Below are 5,632 nucleotides of genomic sequence, written 5' to 3'. Positions count from 1 at the left end.
CTCGCGGGCCCGCGGTGGCGCGCGGCGGCCCGGGATAGGCTGGGAGCGGCGGCGCGGGGACGGGCGGACAATGTCCGGACGGGACGGACGTGTCCGGTGGCGCAGAGGAGGGGAGTTAGGGTTCAGCCGCGAAATTTCGGGGGAGAGGGCCTATTTGTAGGTAGAGGGAACTAGGAGAGTCCAAATGGGGAGCGGTTTTCAGCCACGCGATCGTGATCGAACGACCAAGAGCATGGAGAGGAGTTTGTTGGGTTTTGGGCCACTTTGGAAGGGTGTTGGGTTGCAAAGAGAGAGGGGGCTTTCGGGCTACGCGGTTAACCATTGGAGTATCAAACGGACTCCAAATGGCACGAAACTTGACAGGCGGTCTACCGGTGGTATACCAAGGCCACTGGGCAAGCCTCGGTCCATTCCGAGAACGTTTAACACCCACTCACGAAAAGAGAGAAGAGGGGGACGCCGGAGGACATAGGAGCGCCGGATTGCGAAACGGACAACGGGGAAAATGCTCAGATGCATGAGACGAACACGTATGCAAAATGAAATGCACATGATGACATGACAATATGCAACATGCAAGCAAAAGACATGGAAACAATGACGAATAACTGGCAGACACCTGGCGCAACGAATTCGGGGCGTTACATGGGCCCGGCCGTTAGTGTCTCCGGCCTCCGGCTTCTCCGCCGACTATTGGGGCCCACCGCCTAGTGGGCCCTGCTGGCTGGTCTGGTACGGAGCCGACAGGCCGTCTCCGCCGCTGGCGGGTCCTGTCGGCGGCTGCTCACTATAGTCGTGCTGCTAATGACGCGGGCTCGGTCAGCTCAATGTGGCTACAGTCCTGCCGCCTAGCGGGAGATCGCTGTAGCCACACCTGTTCTCATCAGGTTAATGATGTACTTTCTTCGGGGCAAGGGACGGCCGCCTACTGGAGGCCGGTCTTCCTCAGGTCCGACTGGTTCGGCATCCGCCATCTTCTGTGGCATCACTGCCCGATAGGGCCTGCGGCTGGCGGGCCGTACTGACAGGTCGTCGTGAGGAACAGGGCTCCGCCTGTCCAGAGTGACATCAGAGGGAAGTGGCAATAGTGCCACGTCGTGAGGAGATCTCCGCCTGTACGGGGCACTGTGGCCACGCCCAGCCCGAGATTCGGGGGCGAGGGGCTTCACTGTAGCCATGCTCTATCTCGTCCTCTTGATGGGGGCACAAACTTTGAGGGCGCCAGGTGGCCGCCAGCACGATGCCGCCCTCTCTGGGAGCCGGTCGCTCTTGGTGCCGTCTGCTGGTGGTTGGCCGTCCTCCGGTGGCCGGCCTCTGAGCCAACCGGCCCCCGAAGGGCGGAGCTTCAGCTTGGGTCACTGCGGGGCGAAGCTGGCCCAAAGTTTTGTCATGTCCAGGGACTCGGGTGAGGCTACCTGTGGCCCATTACTCCGACACAAATAAAGAATTTTAATTTCAGTTATCGGAAAGGTTTGAGAGTATCTACAGTTTGTCCTCTCTAATAATTATGGTTTGTTGTGTTCGACCTAAACTTGGTCAAACTTTACAAAGTTTGACTTCAGTCAAATCTAATATGCGGAGTAAATAAAAATGGAGGGCTACTACGTCCATCCCGGTTTTTAGTCCACGCCATTTTTTTAATCAAAGTTAATAGCTGGACAAATAAAATTACAGGGGTGCTGGAGACAAAGTTGTGAGAAGGCTTATAAATCAATACAAAACTTATGCTCTTAGTACCAATGTCGATCCTTCTTCGAGGAAACATTTGGTTCATAGACAATTGTGTGATAAAATTGCACCAACGTGAAAGACGAATGCGTCTCCAATGCAACCAAGGTGAACTAATGAAGGATATCATCTTTGTGGGTAACAAGCAAAGAGCACTGATGGAAGACAACTTGTTTTTCATTGAAAATCAATCAGCTTCACCAGCCGACGCAACCATGAGGTGCAACTATGAGCATCGATAGGTCATCATGGTGATGCATCATCCGTTTGGCATCAAGTTTGGGTGAGGAACCTATGAAGTTCGACAAATCCTCACTGTGGTCTGTTTCTTCTCAGTAATCAAGCTCGAGGAAGGAAGAACCATGTGGCAGAGGACAGTGAGGTGGAACAACAATGGCCATCCAATTTTGTGCAGTTCCACTAAAATTGAGGAAGACATGCCCGGGTATGGAGATACGCATCGCTGTTTCCAAAAATATAAAAAAGGGATATAGTGTTGTTACTTTGTTTTGGCAGTGGTACAAGATTAACAACAACATCTCAATTGTCAATAATAATTAATGAAAAGTACACCAACAAACATAAGCATCATGATTATCTTGATGGAAACTAAACTAGGATACCCGAGAAAAAAAAAAGCATTTCTTCATTTAACCAGTGATAGTATTAGATTAGCAGCAGCAATTGAGCATATGGACAATGACCGCACAACCACCATGTACTTTTTGTCGAAACAACATGTATACCTCCACTGAGGCATAAATCAGGACAACTTTTCGAGTGGCATTTCCTCTATAATAGTAGGTGATGTTGGACCAGCCGATGAACCCTATCTATTATACATGGGGAGCTAGGGAGTAGTCGCATAGAAGAAAACCCGCATGCAGCGACCTAGGGACCTGGACCAGTATAAGAAGTTATACCTCAGGTGGGTGAGATGTCGCTTAGGTGGGCGGGCGGGATCTGCCCACACGACGACAGCGAACAAGGGCGCGGAGGACCTTCGTCTATGCCAGCGCTGGCTCCAAGAGGACGGTGTGCATTGGCTTCATCCATCGCCGACGGCGACAACATCAATGTTGCACCTCCTCACCTCCCACAGCGGACGGGATTTGGCTGGATCTGTGACCACCGATGAGGAGAGAGATAGAGTGGACACTGTCATCTTGTTTTGATATGGAGAGGGTGAGAGAGCGAGACGCGAGAAACCCTATCAAACAAGAGGCTATAATGGAGTAAAAAAATCTCTCCATAGCAGTGGTTTTAAATAGAATACGCACGTTCCTAGAAAAAAGAAACGAAAACTGGTGGACAATTTGTTAACGTACCAAGAAAGAAAACTCGATCAAAAACAAACCCCCGCTTCCAGGTCACGAGAGTCATCGCGCACACACACATATACATAGACATGCATATCCGTGTTTACATAAAATTCCATTTCCATCTCCATCCCCAATCATATTTGTCCAACTGGCACATTATTTATGTCCTTAATTATATACACAGCAATATTAACATACAACATCTCTTGTTTGCGGGTGTCCAGACCGCTTCCATGGCTGCTCCTGACCAAGCCGAACCCTCTTCATCACCCGCGCGTGCTTCCCGCCCAAAACGGCCAGTGCCGCATTCATATGCCCGGCCAGAGTGGATGCAACCTCTCACTGGTGTCGGCATTGAAGCGGTGCACGGGCTGAGAGAGTGTCCCCCGCACCGCTTTCTGGTGCACACGACTGCTCCGCGTTCGAAGGTCGCAATAGACGGACACAATATGCATGTAAAAAGTTCTTGGGAGTCCGTGCTACAGCTAGCTGTCCTCCCCCAACTCGTCAATCTCTTCCAGTCGTGCTAGTACTCCATGGCGTGATCTATCGACAAGCAGGCAGGAAAGTTATCGTATACTCAGTTGCGGTGAGTGGCATGCCGAGCGACCGTGTGGGGTCGAGCCATGGAGTAGGGTGAGACACAGACGTAATTTAAACGTTGGTTTTGCTCGATGGCGCAATCCAACGAAATGAAATGTTGGTTTCTCTCCGTTTCCATTTTTTCTCCGGAAAAACTGAAACTTTCCACTCCATTTTCATTCCTACTCCAAGGTTGCCCTATTATAACATTCCATCAAATACAAAGGAAAACTAACATGCATGTTGATGCATCTCAATGATTCACAGATCATAGCCAATATTTACTTCACAACTAAAGACAAAAGTTATGAGAGCATGTACAAAATAAAAACTACTGGTGGGTTCACTACGACTTAAACCCTAAACCCTAAACAGGATTTAATTTCCTTGCTAGGTAGAACCTGTCAAAGGAAAGACGGTTGGCACCCTCGGATCATAAGATGCTTTTGTGCAGTTCCACTAAAATCGAGCTGAGCATCCCTGATGGCCAAGATATTGCAGAAGTGTGATTAGAATAATAGTATTGGCACTATTCATGAGACATAAACTCATCACAAGTAGAAGCTGGTAGAAGTAGAGAAAGATCGACATGGAGATGGAGCTACGTGGGAGCTGCAGCAGTGGAGCAAGCCGGCTCCAAAAGGAAGATGTACTACCTGGGACGTCGAGCTATAGCTAGAAGGGCGGTTGGGACGCGGCATCGGCCCATACCGCGGTGACTCTTGATTGGGATGCACCAACTGTGGGTTTTCTCCCTCGCTGAAGTCGACCGCGTCTACACAGAACATTGTTCCCTTCCCCCAGTTGTGCGATCAGGCCGGATATGTGACCAGCGGTGTGGCCATCGTCGTTCTATGCTTGTGAAGAGAGCAACCCAAGCAAGGAGGCTTGTAGCTTAGGCTCCTGTTAGTGTATATATAGTGGTTTTCTTTTTCTCTCCATATCAACCATTTTATATTGCGTACGTGTCATTGAAGACTGAAATGATGGTTGCTTCTTCCGACTAACTTACTGTGTGATTTGACTACTCCTTGGTGGCCCCTACACATACTCCCCCTACTCGTATGACCGTTCCTGAGTCTCACTTGTACTTATCTCTATTTTCTGGCATGACATGTAGACAGGATGCGCATAGAGGAATTTTGTTACTGCACGTTGTTACGTAGTACTAGTATTGTACTACTAGTCCCTACTCCCTCCTTCCGGTTTATTACTGGTACTCCCTCCATCCTGGCTTATTGGTCCCCTTTGTACTCAATTCATGGGCTCGTTTTCCTCAAGAAAATTGTCTTTACCAACATATTAATATCGGGAATGCATGTGTGAACAACGACTGATTAAACATTGCATGCAACATTTCGACAAAGCATTGACTTGTGAACATGTGAATGTAAGGGACTACAACCTCATGCATGCATGCAACAGTCACACATACACATGCATGCAAAAACACGCGCAATTCCCTAATGCATGCATGTCCGAGCACACGACAGAACACACACGGTCACGCTCAAGTTCTCAACCTACACGTGCATGCACACACATACTCAGCCAGGGTGAGCTAGTGACCGTATAAACACCGGAAAATGTATATATTGAGCGCAATGAGCGTATTATGAAGTCCACTGACCATACTTTTACAAATATACAGTGACAGACAGTGTATTTATCTCGTTTGAAATTAATCCATATTAACCGGAGAGGAGGCAGTATGGACTAGCATTACTTTGATGTGTCTCGTCAACTTATCGAACAAGGAGAAGCTTGCAGGACGGGAGAAGCTTGCACGCGGTGGCTCACAGGACAAGGAGAAACATTTGACTAATGCAAGCTCTCCCTCGCTCAGGCGGTGGACGTGCAACAGTTAATTCAGTGTCAGATTGCCAAAAGCATACACTATACTAGTAATATTATTGTTCGACTTCCCGAAGAGGTGAACAGCCAAGCGCAAAGTTTACTAGTACTAGTTCTTCTACTATAGTCTATAGAGGTATGTACTA

This window comes from Triticum dicoccoides, chromosome 2B (assembly GCF_002162155.2).
Source record: "Triticum dicoccoides isolate Atlit2015 ecotype Zavitan chromosome 2B, WEW_v2.0, whole genome shotgun sequence".
NCBI lineage: Eukaryota > Viridiplantae > Streptophyta > Magnoliopsida > Poales > Poaceae > Triticum > Triticum dicoccoides.
Note: the sequence above shows the minus strand (reverse complement) of the source record.